This window comes from Takifugu rubripes, chromosome 13 (genome assembly GCF_901000725.2).
Source record: "Takifugu rubripes chromosome 13, fTakRub1.2, whole genome shotgun sequence".
In the NCBI taxonomy this organism is placed as follows: Eukaryota; Metazoa; Chordata; class Actinopteri; order Tetraodontiformes; family Tetraodontidae; genus Takifugu; species Takifugu rubripes.
Genome location: NC_042297.1, coordinates 8,898,853 through 8,918,490, shown reverse-complemented (window position 1 = coordinate 8,918,490; position 19,638 = coordinate 8,898,853). Strand labels below are relative to the sequence as shown.

The following is a 19,638-nucleotide window of genomic DNA, read 5'->3' as shown; positions in this document are numbered from 1 at the left end:
TCGCGTTAACTAACAATCCCTCTCTTTCTCCTTTTCTCTTTTTCCCCTTTAACAAGGCTCGTTGCTCTTAAGTCTCAAGTGCGTCTAGGAGCCCCCCTTTGGATGGCGACATCACGCGAGTCTGTCAACTCACAAGTCTTTTTTCCTCCTCTCTTTTAATTCAAAGCCGTCACTTTCACACTTGATCAATAACTAATCGGCTGATATCCCTGGATATTGGCTGAGATACCAGCAGGAAACAGCCACGCCACTCTGCTCTCCTTTTACTGCTTCTCTGCGCGTAAAAAAGCTCTTTTTAAATACGCGTTTTAAATCAAAAGAATGGTGATCTTCGTGCGCCGTCAGTTAAAATCCGCAAAGGGAGTTTGCAATGGATTATCCAATTGTTCACGTCGACATTCTAACGCCAGACGAATATTGTTTTGGTAAGATATGACAATTAAAAGTAAGACAATAAAGTGGCACAATTCTTAGTAATGTGTAGTTTTTGTGTGTGTGTCTAATAACTTTGTGAGAAATATTTGCTCAAATCGTGACAATATGTTTTTTCTGCGTCTCACTTGTGTTTGAAGGATTTACTGCAGGCGGCGGTAAATAGTTTTTGCAACAGATCCTAGAATAAACCAGTCAGATACTTACTCTCATGAAGTCATAAACCCTCAAGCCAGAGCAGATTAGTGCCAACTACACCAAATCCGCCTGGACCAGTGGATATAATCTCATTTGATCACCGCAGATACGTTTCAGTGCTGAAATATATGGGCAGATTTATTTAATATGCTTCTGTTATCGACCCAATTTTATATTCAAATGGCTTCAGATATCTCTCAAATTATATACATATATATTATAAATACGAGGGTTTGCGTGTGCGTCAGGCCTGTTTAATTTTGTAATATTTCCACAGCATTAAACTACACTATAAACAAGAGTATCGTTTTATGCGTTTTCAAATTATTCTCTTGTTTTACAAATTTGAAAATGAGATCATTTACAGCCAATCTTCTTCTTCTGCTGATTGACTTTGCAGTTCAAGTCTCAGATAAACCGAAAGGGATCGCTGTAGGCGCTGCTAAAGAGTGTGTGCACACGCTGTCACGTGTTTTCTTTTCTTTTTTTTAACACGTTCTGAAAATCTCTCGAGAGAAGAGAGATGACGCTGGTGGAGTGAGAGCATAGGCGCACACTTCCAAAAAGGAGAGAGAGAGAAAGAGGGAAATTAAAGAAATAATGATGAATACACAAAGCGACCCCACTGTTTCACCAAATCAGATGTCAGTGATACGATGAGAACTGGTTGCAGAGTCTCCTGTTGAGCAGACAAACCAGCCAATTGCCGGAACTTTTCGCCGGACGAGGACAACTACCTGGATCCGCGGGTACTGAAAGTTGTCAAGTTAAAGACGCGATCAAAACCATTACAGAGCGTCATTTATCAGACTGACACATCATAAAATCATCAAATCAAAAAAAGAAAGCCTGTCACCACACTCCACCATCTGTCCTGCCTTTTAGGAATAGAATCATTTGTGGAATTGCTTATTTTAAATACTGTATTTGCTCGATGAAAGACGCGCTTCGCGTGCGCTTTAACGCTTTTAGCGCTTTTAACCGGCTTGTTCTGCGGGGTTGGAGGACGTTCAGTGAGCCGACGGAGCCTATAATAGGAGTAGATAATGGCAACTGCTCCCATTTCTCTGCATTGATAAAGGAGGATGTGTAGGTGAGTATAGTTTTGTTAAACAGCGCTTTCAAAATGTGTTTTTATTGCGTAAAAGTACCGCGCTGTGACCCGTGTGAATATACCATTCATTTTTGGTATTTCCTGAGAATATATAACTCGCGCTTTACGCATACTAAACGGTTTTACGCGGCATGGAAGAAGGGAATGAAAGATGATGCACGCCACTTGAAATGCCTGAGGGAGCAAGTGTAATCTAAATTGGATATACAGGATATTATTACACAACATTATGCGTTGAGGCGGACTAATTGCGTGAATGGGTGAGTTAAACAGTCAGTTAACGTCGAGAGGCGGACAGGTTTCTGGAGCACGCAAGGTCAGCCGCTGCGCTCTCAAGCCTGTAGTGGCTCACCGGGAAAAATGCTTGAAGTATTCATGGGATTTTTAACCATTTTAAATCTGTGTCCTAAACCGATTAGTTGACACCAATTTTTCTTTGATGTATTAGCTGAGGGCTTTTGCCACTTGGAAGCCAATTGAAATTCAAAACAGTTTTCGCTCCAAATGCTTTGGGGAGATCCGCTGCAAATAATGGATGTAATTTATTTTTGACCTTGCTTTTTTTCCCTCTCTTTTTTGTTGTTGTGAAGTGGGACTATTAAATGATTAAACACATGTGCACTGTGTTTTAATATGCTTAAAATAGTTGCCTAAACAACTGTCATCATTAGCCATTGTTCTGGAATTACAGCATTAGGCTAATACATACATGCAATGTTTAGTATTTTTTGATTTTACTTTTTTGTAAAGTGCATTAAAATAAGAATTTACAGTTATGCTGATATATATATATATATTTAAAAAGTAAATTTTGTAAAAGGGAATACATTTAATCTTGTAATGTTTTTATTGCACCATGGCAATCTTTTGGTTTCAGCAGTAGGTCTACTTGTGTTTTTAGTCAAATTTGTATTTTTTTCTTATAATATTATGTGTATCGTTTAATCCTAATATGATATTGATTATTTTAAAAATCACAAAAAAATAAAATGTCAAAGCTCAAATAACTAATGTGGCCTTGATGAGAGAGTGCAAGTCTATTTTCAGATTTCCTTTTTCAGCTCATGTGATCTCCTTTTCTTTTATTGACCTGAATGAAGATGTATGGACCGTGTGCATGTGTGTTCGGTTTACTCCTGATGGTGCTGTCTACCCCCCCCCCCCTTGTCTCCATACACCCCATGATCCCCTCAAGGCTGAGTGGCAGGGCTGCGGATAGGCTAAGTGATGAAATGATGACCCTATTATGAGAAGTGATTCCGAAATGAAAGGTATCAGGCAAAGACTGCACCCCTTCTCACACTGCCACGCCATTCCTCCCCCGTCTCGCTGCCAGCTGTGCGGATCATGATTGATTTGCTTCAGATGGCTCGCAGGAAGCACCCATTGATTTTCCAGTGTTTTATCAAAAATACTTATTTACAGTTGTATCACTGGGGCATGGACGCGACTTATACTGCCAGTTTCCAAATGGCACGTGGTGGAAAAGGGATGATTCTCCCCACCCCATGACAAGATAAATGACCTCTAATATTATTTCAGAAACGAGTCAATAAGCTCAGTGACTAAATGAATATTGATTAGATATAATGAAGCTTGAGTGTGACTGGAGGTTTTCCAGGGGCCCTGCTACACACTACCCTGTCAGCATGTCGCGATGCAACTTATTATTTCACAGCTGGGACAAGATAAACCCCATACAGTGAACAAGGTTGAGGATGAATCTACATATATATTCTAGAATCCTTCTTACTGCTGTTAATCTGTATTATATGATTCATTTTCCACGTGTCACACTATTTCCTGAGCAGACCGATGGATCAATAGCATGTTTGTGTTGAAGGTGTTCTAGGTGCCATATGGTAATCATCTAAATTCCATACTGCTTAAAGCTCTCGGGGGCAAGTAGGAGGCACCCGTGCAATGCTTGTGTGAAGGTAAAGTGATACAACATACAAATCAAAAGACTACCAGAATGCTAAACCACAGTGTGGGAGCCATGTACTAGATCTTTGCACTGACTTTATAGAATTGAAATAGTATGAGTGAGTTGCAGGAGCGCCCAGGTCTTTTGCTCACTTATGTATGTGATGCATAATAGAAGCTGACGAGGTTGGTGATAGATCACAGCCCAGGTAATGTAAACACATTAATCCCTCAGGGTTCATATGCATGCTCTCTCTCTCTCTCTTTCTCTCCCTCTCTGGCTTTGACCCCCCCCCACCCCTCCCCTTACGTTCATCATCTTCCTTTAAATGCATTAGTGGAGCACAAACCAGAAGCAGCCTTAATCTGTCAACATGGCCTTTAATTGGAGGGAGAAAACAACACATGCTTCTGTTGGTGCCACTCCTAAGTGCACATGCCAAAGAAACATGAAGTTCATGGAAGAAGTGATCCCAGGAGAGGAGGGAATAATTAAAAGTATCTTTTAATAGGCTTGTAATGCTGAGCCTGACTCTTGTTGCCTTAAGTAGAGGGCAAACTCTGTGGCTGGAGACGGACGTGCACAGGGCTTCTGCTGAGCGAGACTGTAAACGATACGTCGCCTGGCCTTCATTAGACATGCAGTCTCTGCCTTGGTTGTCATAGTTGGGACAGCAACCCCATCAAGCAAACCTTCGCTAACCCCTTACTGCGTTCTTTTGTTCCCCAAATGAGGGATTTCGCTCAACAGCATCATCTTGCCTCGTGGGCAACTTTGACACCTTGTGTTCCGACTCCCACTCACGGCAGCACGAGACGGGACTGAGGGGTTGATTTGGGGTGCACTGCACTGTAATCAGATGGGACTGCTCAGGGGTGAGGAGGAGGAAGAGGAGGAGGAATATTATGTTCTGTCGCACAGTCCGCTGCCGCATTGTTGCGTTTTTTTTTGTTTGTTTTTTTGTCAGAGCTGACTTTGATGTTATATCCCCGTACTTTGAAACCTCATCAGCCGTTTGTTTTAAAATGAGCTTTTTTCTTTAATTTGAAGATTCCCCCCCCCCTACCCCCACTCTGCATACAGTCCAGAACCAGTTGCACTGGGCATCTCCCACTGTCAAGGCTTTAAATTCCCTCTCCGATGCCTCATTTAAACATCGTACCATCATAACCTTTTATGTGGGGTGTCATGTATAATCTATGGCAACAATGATGCCAGCATGGCACCGTGACCCCCTCTTGCTGGGTGCTGAAGTATTTCACTGTTTTTCTTTTAGGGCAATTTCAGATACAAAGAGCCCACTTGTCTAAAATATACTTTCTGTCAGGGGTTCAATTTAGACCTCGCCTTTGTGATTGAGAATGTGATATTTATATCAAGCTAAGCTTCTTCTCTCTTTGTTTTCTTTGTGTTATGAACAGTCAGTGCTCAGTTGTCTTTGTAGTTAACTGGATATCTCAATGGGATACAGTGTAATGTTATTTTAAATCTATCTTAACTCATTAAAACCCAAAGTGTTCAGCTCTGCTTCCCATATTTTATTGTCTTCCCTTTGTACTGTATTCTCAGTAGACTCATTTCATATGTAATTGAATATTTAAATGTCAAACACTGAAGAGAATCATGGCAAAATAATAAAATTACATCTGCAATAGGGCCTTTTTATTAGACATGGTGTATATTTAAATTTGCCCGGGCCAAAAACTTATTCTGTGCACTATTGTTGAGTCTCAGGTCTTCCTACTCCTCCTCCCCCTTCTCTTTTCTGCTTTCCGTCTGGAGTATTAGTTATGTCCTGACGCTCACTGCCCTGGGTGATTGAGCCAGATGCAGAAAGCCAAATCGGAGATGCTCCCCTTAATGCCCAACACCTGGTGCAGATTTGGAAGGGATTGCATTGCAGGTACTATCTTACCTCTTCCTCAATCCAAGAAAGTCCCTGAGGTATTTCCTCTTCTGTCTGTGCCTGTGTTTGTTTCTCCTTTGCTTGGCCACACATCTCTCCAACCTGTGACAAAGTCGGCCCTTGTGTTGGGATTAGGTGGTTAAAGTGTTTAAAAATGTGACGCCTATCATCCTTTTGCTACACCCTGTCCTGATTTGTTGATGTATTTTGTAAGCCCCCAAAGAAAGCAAGATGACAAAATCTTTTGTATTAAAGAAAACAGTCATTGTTAATATCTGTTCTGAAGATCAGAAAAGCTCAGTTGGATAATTAGAGGTGTTTGTTGATAAAGAGAAGACTTCATATCCCGGATGCTAACAGCATTCATTTCCTAATCCCACATGTCTTCTACCTTGTATCCGTCTGTTTCTTTTGTTTACACCTCCTCCCCACACCCTTGCCACGCCCTCTGGGCTTTGCTGTACAACTGGACACATTACCAGAGTGTTGCCATTCACCTTCCAGCTTGTGGGCACATCTGCATCTGCACTGGGACAATGATGCCTGCCAATATTAACACAGCAAGAACATCAAAGGCTGGCAGCCTGGGCCGCACCACCTGAGCGCGGTGACTGCCATGCGCCACATTGTCACCTGACCTGAGGCTGAACAAGATTTTGGTCAGCCAAGTGGAGGAATTACATCCAGGAAGTGGTGATTCTGCTTAGCACAGTAAAAAGCAAGGCTTTGTCCACATATTTAATATATGTTTTAAAACCTGATCAAAGCATGTTGGCATTCTACAGTATAACCAGTATAAACATTTGATGCATAACTATAATATACCCCAAACAAGGAATGCATGCAAATGTTAATAATGTGCATTTATCTAATACTACTGTATCATACTTGTTCATATATTGTGTAAGGCTGGGAAATATTTTTTCCATTTATTAAATTTTTATTTAATTTTACGCAGTTTAAACCAGGGTTTTATATTGATATTTTAGTTTTCAACAATACTTTGAAGGTGAATTTTTATACCTTAGTTTTACTAATATGCCAAATGCGAGTTACACATAGGAAATTTCACTGTGTTGTTTTTTTCATGCCAATCTTCATGTATCGGTCCTCCCTCCTACCCCAGACATCGCCACAAACACCAACACATGCCACGCGCCTGAGCTTTATTGGCTATATTGACATGTGCAGCCCTCTTCCTCATGCAAATGCAATCTAAACATTAAGTGAAGCGGAGGCAAGCGTGGCCCATAAAGGCTGGGAGCTCCAAACGCTTCAAACAGACAACTATCACTAATCACTCCCAGAGCAGTGCGGCGTGTAATTACTCTGCCAAACGTTTGCCTTTCACAGCTTAGCACCGGGAGCCCTGACCCTGCGCTTCCCTGTCTTTCCTCACTGCCGTGCATGTGGAAGGGGACGGATTCCCCCCACACACCGACAGACACACCACCCCCGCCAACACCACTACCACAACCACCGCTGCCATTACACCCCCCTCCTTTCCATCTCTGCTGTCTCCCTCCCTTTTTCCTTTTTTGACTCAGGAGAATCGGAGGGGAGGGGGGAGAGGGGTGGGGGGTGTCAAACTGAGCTCTCCCTCAATATTTAGAGAGGGTGACGGACAGGGAGAAAGGCAGAGAGGGAGAGGACTGAGCTAAGGTTGGTGCTTCCGGCTTTGTGGGAGCCCAGTTAAACAGGCTTTGAAACCCTAGCCATCCGGAGATCAGAAATAGCCTTATTGACTGCACAGGCCCAGAAGTGACTGAGCACACGGGGTTCTAAGAGTTCATTCACCCTTCCTCGACACTCTGAACAGAAGGGGGGGATCTACAAAGGCTTTGGACATTAATTTTACATTAGGAAAAAATAATACCATCCTGGTGCTGTTGTATAATTTGTGATTTTTGTTTCTCTTTTTTTTTTCTGTCCTCTGGCAGGTTGCTCGCTCCTCACCCTCAGCCCTATTTACTCATATTAGCAATGCAGCTGTCAGTCGTCTGGAGTGTGATCTGTCCTCTGTCTGGGTGACTGCTGATAAGATGACACAATGCAAATATGAAGTGTGAGGGAGCCTCCTTGGCAAGCAGGTAGTGTGTGCAGGCCCCTGGATCCCGTAATGACTATTAGTTGGATTTCACAGACTGCTTCTGATCTTTTGCAATGACAGGGGCCTTTATAGGAGGTTGGGTGTGCCATCACCTCTCCTAATGACATGCAAACACACACATCCACACCCTCCCACACACACATGCGTACATATAGCACAAATCTATCATAAGTAACAAATACATTGAGCAAAAGGCATAAACCATCATTTCAGCATATTATAGACCCATTATGTATCCTTATCTAAATGTCGCCACTCGCCACCATATTGCTGTGCCGCTTCACCACTGTTGTACAAATTCATTTAGACTTGCAGTAGCTTAAAGTGCTCATTTGGCTGCTGCATGATCTTATAAAGGCTTTTCAGAGTGGCTCGTTTTATCACTGATGTAGTAATTTCACTTCATCAGTCAATTGTGACTAAAAATACATCAGGGATTAGTTCCATAGCCAGACTATCTCTCGCAGCTTTGATAACATAATGGAGGCTGGTTGCTCATGGTTACAATCATCTGATATGTAGGTTCAGAACATTCAAAACTACACTGAGAATACAACTTTTTTTCTTCAAATAATGATAGTGTGTGATCTTTTTAAAATCCTTATGAAAATTAAGTGTCTTCCCATTTAATTCCTTTGTAGCAGCATTTTGCCATGATGAAAACAGAACCAACCCCCATCCCTTCCCCTTTTTTACTCTACACAAATTAGCTATGGTCCTGGAGGGCAAAATGACAAGAGGTTACTGGAAGACTGTGTGTTTAATTAATTGAAAAATGCTTAAATTGCTTTTACAGTTGTTATGTGGAGTGAAAAAAGGGAATCCGTGTTGCCAGTACTCAACCATAATTAGCACCCAGGGGAATTAAATATTAAGCATTGGCTGTGCTGCAGCACTTAGGACACAAATTTCTATTTTAACTATGAAAGTGAGCCTGTCTTAAGTGCATGAGCCTGTGTGGACAGCTGTGCAAAGGAGAATTGCACAGGATATTTCAGCAAGACACCCCAGTGGCATTCCCGGTCCTTCTACATCACATGTGTAAGAGATATGGCAGTTGTATTCCCGAGGGCTCGGCATTACTCAGAGTATTTAGTTTTCTAATTAGGCCGAGGGCCTTCGTCCATGCCTGCCACCACCACAGGAGCCAATGAGAATTTAGTCTCTTGCATGTCAACGTTCTCCCTGCGTCCCAGGAAGAAAAAGAGGAATGGAGAGAGAAAGAGCTAGTGTGAAGGAAAAATAAAAGACCTGGGGAAAAGCCTTTGTTTATTCCAACTTTAATTACACACTGCATTTAATGACTCCAATGGTGTGTTCGAGACTGCAGAACCTTAATGGTCTGTAGCCGCGGATGTCAGCCAAGGCATTGGAGACATTTTTAACAGTCCCTTTTGGTTTGGGACATAGAGGTGACAATGCGAATGGGTTTCATGCTAAGCCACACAAGGCTAGACTCTGGAAACGCTTCATTGCCTGGTCAGACTCCCTCATTGACGGGGCGGACCATTTTGAGGCATCAGCAGCTGACGGCAGCAACTGTTGGGGCTTGTAAGTGCGCATCAGGTTACACACTAATGAGAAGTAATAACGGTTATCCCAACATTTGAGGACTTTGATCTCTGCACACGGTGGGATTTAGACAAAGAGCTGGAGAAGGTAGACCAACAGTGGAACTTGAATTTGACCTCCGGTTTTATGTGCGTGTAGAAAAGGGTGGAGAAAGTGGCAATGCAGAGGAGGTAATTAAACCATTCTATCTCTGGAGTTAGAAGATCATTTTAGAAGTGTAATATATGGCTCAAACCAAAATGGATAACTTGGATTAGCCAGTCATGGCTAGAGAATCTTATAAGGATGCCATCAGGCAGGAAAGTTGTCCAAAATCATGGTGGTCAAACATAGTTGCTGTCAAAATACAATGTACCATGAAAGGCCACCACAAACACAATTTATCATTCCAAACTTGGATCCTTCCCTGGGAATGATACATTAGAGCATTAAACTCAAAACAGATGACTTAGGAGTGGGACGAGTGAGTCATGTTTAATTAACTCATCAAACATGCAACTCTTAGAACAACTCTGTTACAGTATTTGTCTTAAGTTCCCAGTGATAGTCAAACCACCTCGGCTTCGGTACAAAACGCTAAAACTCCTTGTTCTGTACAACAAATTCTACAGATTATTCAAATCTCTGAGAATTAGAATGGGGAGGAAAAATCCATGCGTAAAATTACCGTCCATTCAACTTCAGGCAATATTTTCCTCTGGAGGCAAATATGTTAATTGCACTTCCTAAAGTAGCTCAATCCTGAGGTTATTTAATTTCCCCAAAAGCCTTAGCTGTGCTGAATTTAGAGGGACTGGGAGTGTTAAACTCCTCACACCAGCAAGATGGTCATCATGGGAAAAGAAGCAGTAATGAAGGAAAATGAAACATAAAATGGATGGAGAGAGTGGAAAAAAGAGTCTGTATATTCAGGAACATTTAACTGGACTCACTTAAACACATGAAATGCTGCAAAGCAGCTGTGATACAACCCTGAATTCAAACTTCCAAAAAAACAAGAAAAAAAAAACAGTCACCATCTTCATGACAATCATGTCATCTAATTGCCTTTGTGTGTTGTTTTTCTTCCTAGAGGCTGTGTGCAGCTTGGTCAACGCTCCAGCAGCTTGGTCAAAAAGACATCCTGGCAGGGTCCCAGGGCGGCTGCATCGCCTACACACGCTGCTCCCGCCAGCTCCCAGAAGTCTTTGTGGTGAACCACTGACCGTGCTGCTCCCTATTTTCCTCCAGCCCTGAAAATAATGTGTCAGAAAAAGATTATTGATAGGCCATAAAAGAAGAGCCAAAATGTTGTTACCTCTTTGCCTCAACTTTACGGAACAATGCAAGTGCTAAACCATCAGTTTGAATGCTGCCCTGCTCCTGAATGAGCACAACTTTCTTTTTTTTAAATGCTCCATTGTTGTTGGGTTAAAATGAGTTACAACTGTACAAGCGCAGACAACAATAACTTCTATTTGTTTAAAATGCTGCCTCGTTTTCCGTTACATCCCCAATCATTGTTGAAAGGTTGGCGCCCTTGTCGCTGGGTCTTCTCAAAAGGAATAAAACGAGGTCCCTCAAAGGAAACATTTAAATTTCCACCCTGCTCTGTCATTTTTGCAGCTTTGCCCAGTTTACCAGACGTTGGCAAAGTCTTTCGCTCATCTGGTCTCAATGTGGCCTTAGCGGTTGATTCTCAGGCACACAAGGAAAGCTATATTTACGGAATTAACGACACACTTCATCCACCACACAACAGCTGCTTGCTACACTTAGCTGATTGAGGCTGCAGGCCCGCTCCCATTCACGCAACACCACGACGGAAGAATCAAGGCAGCTTTTGGTGCATTTTCTCTATAACGATTCCCAGAACCAGCAGCGACACTCCCATGTAAAAACAAACACTTGTTTAAGCTAAATGCCCATGTCCATAATGATTGTGAGTATTCATGCTCCTCCACCCTTATTTGTTTTCTTCTAGCATCTGTTTTTTAAAACACTGGAGCGAAGATTAGTTCAGCAATCTTCTCCTAATATCCTGCTTTTGACCATGTTAATGTGTCTGGTTTTCTCCCAAATAGCAGCATGAAAAGTTATTTCAAACATAAAGTCTGAAGTAGGAGGCAAAGAAGAGGACAAGGAAAAGGATTGTAATGCGAAATAAAAAGATCTACACTCCAGCAACTTTAATGTCACAGACATTTTAAGCTGAACTGTAGTATCAAAACAAGTAATTACAACCTTGAATGTGTTCTTTTTAAGCGTGCCTCTGGATGTTAAAGGTGTGTTTTGCTGTTGAGCTCTGTTTAGTGCACTGCAGGCATATCTCACAGCAGGTGTTACAGGGCTGTAGGCTACCCAGACGTGTTTGGAAAACTGTTACTCCCATTTGGGAAAGGTTGTCTAAAAAAACCTGACAATAATAATAATTATAAAAATAATACACACAAAACAAAAAGCTGCCAAGCTGAATTGAATTCCGCTGTATAATAAGTGAACTCCAAATATCAGTAACTTCCAGAAAGCCAGACATAAGCTCCATATCAGAACATATAATGGGAATAATGGGCCTTTGATTTTTGGATTTCCTATTGGAGCACCTGTCACTTTTTGGCAAGGGCACACCCCAGCGCCAGGTCCCCTTTGGTAGCACTAGGGGAGGAGTGCATGCGTGTGTGCGTGTGCGTGTGCGTGTGTGTGAGATGAAGCAGCCGCTGCGGAGGCAGTGATCACACAGACAGACGGGGTGAGTGACAGACAATACCTGCTGTAAAATTCCCTCACATCTCGCCTGATCTGTATTCACAGATCTCAGCTGTAACGCGCTGCAAACTGTAGCCCACACCAATGGGCTCCTTTTGGCACGCCATCTCACTCACTTCCACTCTTGCAACTCACTACATAGCCCCCCCCCCCTCCCTTTTTCTCCTACCCAAAAAATTTGCCATCTTTTGTTCTTTGTCTAAATGATGCTTCTGATCACGAGGTGAAAGCTGAAAGGAGCTCTGTGACAAAATACGGACTTTTTCCCATTGGATCTAATTGCACCTTATTCTGCTCCTTCAAATGCAGAGCTCCCCTTTTGAGCTCTCTAATACCTCAGAGATGAGTACTTTTTTTTTGGTGACCTTGTTTTTTTCAGGCAAACGCCTGCTGAGCACGATGAATGAAAATGTTTTTAAATGTTTATTTAGCTTTCTCCACCTGCTCAACTCAATCGCATCTTTTTTTTTTATCTCAGTGAAAGTCCGTCTAACACGTTCCCATTATCGGCGCTATCAGAGCCTTTGTTTTTGCTCTGCTGCCGCCCCCCCATCTGTGATGACTGACCTGAAACTTCCTGAAACCTAAGCTGCGTTACAAGAGAAACACGCACACACACATGGCGAGGACACCACAACACAGCGGCTGCTCAAACCGGATTAGGTTTGTTGTGGCAGATCTAGGTTTCAGGTTTGACTTTAGTAATGTGTCGTTTAATTTCTGTGGGAATTGTTTTGACAAAACAAGTTAGCGTAAAGTCGGAAGTGTTGTCGAAAACAAAAAGCCTCCGTGCACTGTGTACTTTTTTTTGCAGCGTGCATGTGAAGCATATGTCAGTCATCAGCCAAGTGTTACACTGGAAGTGACATCAGAACCCTGGAGGGCTTGCACTATGAGACAGGCTTTTTGATATGATTCCTGAGAACAGAGAGTTTAGTAAAAAAGAAAGGAGTTGCTTTCGTCTCTGTTGTTGGTTTAGAGGGAAAAAACGGTTCTATACAAACAACGGAGATGAACTGGAAGATGCTGCATGATTCTTTCACTGAATCTTTATCATTGTTGCTGTCAGCGAAGAAAATGCCATGATTTGCGTTGCCAAATTACACAGTTTAATGTGACAAGGGTAATTATTGTGACGTTTGCAGGCGCAGATGGAGAAATGTTTGTCAGCCATGATTATAATTACAATCATTCTGTTATATGAAAGCGGAGTGTTGTTGTGTTTGATTGACCCCCATGCTGAAACCATTTCACTGCGTTGTGCCGCATTCTTTCCAAACGGCACCAGCCAGCACACAACCACACGCAAGTACACAATGTCAAGCTGGAACTTTAAGCTTCAATCTCTTTTCTGAACTCTGCAAGTAGAGAGCTGGCGATTGGCCGGAGCCCTCAGAGCTGATCTTTATCCTGGCTTGTCCCAAGCTTGAGGTGATGATGCCCACAGCAGTCCAAAGATTGATGGGGGGCCAACACAGGCGGCGAGAATGAGCTCTGGTCTTTGAAGTCATCCACACGGAGGGAAATTGATATATCAGTTTAAGCCCTGGACCCTATTAAAGGAGCCCCCGTCAGGTTAATGTGATAGCCTCCATGTTACCCCCAGACCCATTCAGGTCAGCCCTAATTCCTCCCCTCGCTCCGCAATCTCATTTTAGTTTCCCATCAGTAATGTTCTTCCATCAGAGGGGCTGCTGGAGTAGATCACCCAGTCAAACACTGGGCCATCTCTCTCCCGGAGTGATTTAAACCTGCAGCCGGCGCGTTAATCACCAGCCACAGATTCCTATGCTTTTCTTTTTTTCTCACAGGCTGTGCAGACTTTAAAGTGAGGCCTGTAGTGGTTTACACCTCCAGAGGCAACACTGCCACTTCTCCCCCCACCAATCCGGTCTGACTGTTGTCCCCATGGTAAATCAGCTGAGCAGGGGCTGTGGGGGACTCGCCGGGTTTGCAGTCCTCTGATCATTCATTTTTAATTGCATGCAGAAATACATTTACATTAAAAATGTAGAGCAGTGTCTTCTTAATTCAAACACGTTTTATTAATTATTAAGCCTCTGTCTTGGAGGTCACCTCACAAGGAATAAAGCGTCCATCAGATGCAGGATATTATGCGAACCGTGGTCCATCCTACGATCTGGACATTTTATTCACATCTGTTATTCACTTTGATTTTATTCCTCTGTCACAAAGTCATCAAGCTGCTCTGAAGCGCAGAAACAAAGGAAAAGATCATGAGCAGAGGCACAAATTTAGCATTACAGAGGCTCTGGCGCTGGATGGAAACTTGCTGCAAGTAAGGAATTCAGGTGAAAACGGATGGGCTCGTGTCAAACTGGCTCAAACTGACATAATAAAATGACAGGCCTGCGTACTCCTAATGGGAGATGCAATGTTGTCCACAACTTCAAAATAAAGCGCTTCTTTCCTTTCCAAACATCCACAGCTAAGAATTAATGTGAGATCAATGGAAAAAATATGCATTTATAAATTTATGATTGCAAATTTCACTGTCTGTATTATCTTTTTTCCCTGCATTGTATCCTGTCCTTCAGGTTCCCATTTATATAGTAAACCATCCAAAAACCCTCAAACAAGTTTGCTAATAACAGCGTGTTTTTTAGATCTATGGATTGACGCATATTTTGTCTCGTCAGAGTCGAGAGTGTTGAGATTAATCCCATGTTGTTCCTATTATTGGCCTCTCCTGAGACATTTTGATATGAATGGCTGTCTAAGCGCCATCAGATTCATCAATTGGATCCAAAGAAATGTTATCCAATGCTCTCTCCAAGCTAGCAGATGTTGAGGTTTTTGTAAGTTGAATTCCTTTATTATGTTAATGCCACTGTTTTGTCAGACGCACCATTTCCATTCAAGTGGGGTGGAAAAATCATCAGATGGGTTTGGCTTCTTCAATAAGAGATGTTTGACATTCAATGAGATGAGACAAGCAACAGCAAAGAGAAAAAAAACATTTCAATGGCAGGTGGCATATGACAATCACAACACCAGGGTCCTTTGAGTAATAAGAAGATCACGTTATAAATTTGGCACAAGGCTATTTGTCCGTTGTTGTTGGGTTTTTTTTACGTTTTCCTGGGTAAATTGTCCGTGATCGTGTCATCTTGCCTGATACAAACCAAAGAAGCTCCAGCGGTGGTGGCGTTGTTCTGTTGGATTGTTGTTATTTTATGCTTTCGGCCTCTTTCCTTTCCTAATATAAACAGACAGCTATCCGCATGGACATGAGGCCTTGAAGGAAGAGTGAAAATCTACACTTGGTTTCCTCTCTTGTTCACATTTTGAATTAATTGACACAGGCGTACCTGCTCTGAGACACACTGTCTTGTTTGCCCAGCTGGGTGTGGCAGGGTCTGTGTGGACATGTAAAAATGTACTTTGCCTTGATGTCAATTGACAACACATGTTAATTGACATGTGTTTTGCTGTATGCATCGTAACTGTGGTGTTGGACCAAGTGTATATGAATAAGAGTCTTATATTTGTATACCATCATTGTTTTAAGGGACAGTCTGAGCACAGGGACAAGTCCTGGATCAGCATCTGTGCATATCTGCAAGTGTGCGTGTCAGCGGTAGACTCAGAGGCATAGCGTGGGTCCGCATGAGGGAGTGTGGTGGCAGCGTGCTCCTCTGATAGGCCAGCTCCACGGTGCACTGAAGCCTTTCGCATATATATGGAATTTTTGAATATCTAAACCATTATTTAGCATCCAAATCAGTTCTGCTTGTCTGACTGATGGACAATTTCAGTGTGACCCCGGTCTTTTTGCATGTGACCTATACTGTCGGGATTCTTGCATATTGTTTGGATGCTCAACGTTGAGTCTCTCCCCCGTTTTTCCTCTTTGATCCTTTTAGTGTGCTCTTTGTGTTGGAATTCATGAAATATTTATTTCAGGACTGTGGCTTTTCCATATCTTTATGTACAATTATTGGCAGGTGTCCTGTTATGTCGAGCCATCTTAATAGTCCGTATTGGGCTCGGTTAAGTGTGACTTCAGATTTTTCTGACAGTTTAGCGGGCCGGTGTTATGAATTGATAAGGTAAAGCATTATATTTGCAGATTATGTAGGGAGCTGGCCTTTTTACATTAATATTGATAAACACAAATAATGTGCTTCAGAGGAAAGACTGGGGGGCTGGAGTATGGCCCAGAAAATTTGACACATCGAATTCTTATTAGTGTTGTTGTTGCTGCTGTTGTGGAAAATGTGAGATGCATTCCTTCCGTGGTTTCTCTAATAGAGTCCTTATTTAAGGTTTGCTGGTTGCGTCGATAATGCTAACAGGGTTAATAGTGTGTTACTCTCCATCACGACCAGCACTATTGGCAGCTGTGGTAATTGGACATTATCATTCCCCATGTGGAACTGAGGATTTGCAGGACCACCGAGGCCCACAGTGTGGCCCCTGCCAAACACTTCAATGTCCCCGGGAGTTTCACATGTAAATAGTGCCTATTCTCCCAGCATTTAATAAATGTTTCTGGTGGTTTATTAATGTGCAAATGGGTGAAAGCGCTTCTCCCCCTGTGCCGGCACAACGTGTGCGCAGAGGCGCAGAGCTGTTTAAGGAGCAGAGATTCACAAATCAGCCGGTGTGGAGCTAAGCCTGTGGCTCTCTCCACCAGGGAACCACTAAGGGTATTTAATTCTCTCTTCCCCCCTGCTCCCTCCATCTTTCTGTATGTTCAGATGAAACCTATGCGTGTGTATGTGTGCGCATTAGACTCCATTACCTGTCCATGTTTACTCAATTGTACCATTCTGCAATAAGTTCTCCCAGTGCCTCTCCAGCCAGTGAATGACTGGGCGAAGGAGGACTGGATGATGTGAGCGACATCCAGATAGTGGTATCATGCATAAAGTTGCTGCAGCCACAGGGGCATACAAATAGGCAAATCAAAGGATAAAGACTCTCAGCATCCAGCTCTGGCCATATGAATGCAAATAGGATTAAAGTGCCAGCTTTGGAGGCTGATATACAATTCACTTATAGGAGCAGGGCTGCAGCCAGACCCCATGCATCCTCCACTCTGATGTTTATGAAGATACCTGTCTTGTCCCAGCCACCCCACTCACGCCAAAATGAGCCACCTTGTAATTAACAGCGAGGAAGGTCTCCATCATTAGCATTCACCGTTTTATCTTTGGGCGGTTTGATGGGTCAATATTAGTTTGATCTCAGTCTGGGGGACAAGTGATATGGCTTCAGACGGAGGTTCTATTGCAGTCCAAAGGGCCCCATTATTATATTTTTTAACTTACTTTGCTCAGCAAACAAACATTTAAACAAACTGATGTCTTCAACTCCAAAAGAAAATCTTCTTTTTGCTCCTTTTGTACGTGCACTCCTGGTACGTGCAGTCCTGTGTCCCCTTAATGTGTGTCGTTTGCAATAAATTTTATACTTATTTGGCTGCTGTTTTTCTCCATCAGGGTGAAGAATACCGTAGGCTATTCTGTTTCATATAGCTTTACTCATTAGGCCTGAGCCACCCCCCACCCCTTCCTTCCCTTCAAATCCAAGGCCTGCTTTATCTCCAACCATGAAGTTAAGGAAGCTGGCAAAGCTGTAAATTTGGACGCCTTTCGTTAAAGGAGCTCCCCGTGGCCGTAATTCATCTAAATCCTCAGCGGTCTTTAGTTCCCTTTCAGAGGTTGTAAAGTACTGCCTGACACTCACTGGGAGCTGGGGGAGACCGGGGTGCAGAGGGTCCAGGGGTTACTGGAGAAGGGCTCGTGTTTGAGGGGACAGTGCAGGGTCTGTGTCACATCGGGGTCAGGTGACAGACCTGGAGATGATATATAGACGCTGGTGTGACACAGCGTTAACAAGACCGGCTTTTACAATGGCCCTCTTTACGCGGCTTTCCCTCGTGTCTTCCGTGTCTTTCTTTCGGTTTCACTCATCACATTTTGGGAAGTTGGTAAATTTTAAAGTGCCAACACTGAAAAATTTCAATTCCTGTGGGCAGAAAACGAGTAAACCTGAACTCTGAAGTGGAATTTGGGATTGTTTTGTTACGGCAAATATGAATACTGCAACATTTCTGTACTTTTAAATATAATATCTTCTGTGGCCATGGACATGGACTATTTATCACCTTTTGTTGACAAAAAAAATAGAATAAAAATCATGTAATATTTAATAAAAAATGCTGAATAAATAATTGTGAAAAGCATTTTGAATCTGACATCTTCTTCTCTCGGGGTTTTTTGTTACTGACGGATCCTAAAGGTCAAACAGTCAGCACATACAGATGACTACAAAGTGTTTAAAGCAGCTGCAAGCCAATTTGCTTTATGTAATGTGTGTGCATGTGTGTGTGTGCATGTGTGTGTGCTTTTTGTGGTGCCATAAAACCAACACTGACTTCTGTGTAATGTTCTGGCTTTAGTTATCTAGTTACTAGTTATCTAGTTAAAAGAAAAAGAGCAACTTTATCCATGAGGACACACACCTTAGAAATAAAACCTAGATGAATAAAAAGTCAATATTTTTTCAGCCATTTTATTCAATACAATACACATTATAATTACTGAATCCTAAAGTTGTGAGGAATTGCACAAATCCTCAATCCTCCAGGGTTTATTTTAAATGCATTTAAATTCATGGATTCATCACGTGGCCTCGGTCAGCATCTGCATCCTTAAGCATCTACGCGGTTTAGACGGCTTTGTGTTTTTATTGTACTGTGTAACATCTGGATCTGCAGTTGTGAGGTTAAAAGAGAGGTCTGCTGCTTTAGGTCACAACCTAAAAATAGGAGAGTCTTCAGAAGCCGTGCCACGGGCAGCCAGGAAGTGCTTTGATTTTATAAGAATATTCAATAAAGCCTTTGGTTCTGGCAAACAGGTGGCCGAGCTTAGGTTCCCTCGCAGTGCTTAAACAAACTTCCCCCTACATATTTTAGCATCACAACGGCCTGGTAGCACGTGCAAAATAATATTACAGTGTAGGAAACCTCTGAGACCTCCTGATGCCATGATTATTAGTGATGACAAAGTCAATTAAAAAAAAAAATCATTCGGCATTAAAACGGTCCAGACTGAATGAGCGTTTCTGCACTTCAGCGTGTGTATTAATAGTGCCCATTAATATGTGTGTTTGTGAGTGTGTGACGCACATTGTGGTCCGTTTGAGTAACCTGAATCCGAGCTCAAGGGCCCACCTGTCTCAAGCTGTGGACAGACGAGTCCTGGCTGCCAGAGGCCCCATCCATCTCCACTGCTAATGCTAATACAAACACTAACATCAGTGCTAACATTAGCTACTGTTCTCGTTTCACTCCGAGGAGCAGTTACTTCTCTGAAGTAAACAGAGTTGCTACACTTCGGAGTCTCCTGCACTTCAAGGAAAAATGTTAAATATAAGAGGCACATGTATAATTATTAGAGCTAGAATATACAGAGGGAAAAATCATGACCTGACTATTTTTCCTGCACAACAAAACTTACTTTTATAATCTGCATATATGTGGTAGGGCTTATTTGTTCTTCTCTTCCTAATAACAAAGACACAGACGTGTTGAAAACAGCAGCTACAATGCCAGACTAATTAGCTATAAAAGCCAATGTGACCTTTTATAGAATCACTGAGGT

General features: G+C 42.5%; 1 long non-coding RNA gene across 1 annotated transcript; it reads left to right on the top strand.

Moving 5' to 3' along the window:
- The first annotated feature begins 88 nt into the window (after positions 1–88).
- LOC115252077 (uncharacterized) lies at positions 89–12,141 on the top strand. The gene is made up of 3 exons (XR_003890514.1): positions 89–1,723; positions 7,518–7,667; positions 10,332–12,141. It is a non-coding gene; the product is annotated as an uncharacterized lncRNA (long non-coding RNA).
- Positions 12,142–19,638: the final 7,497 nt, after the last annotated feature.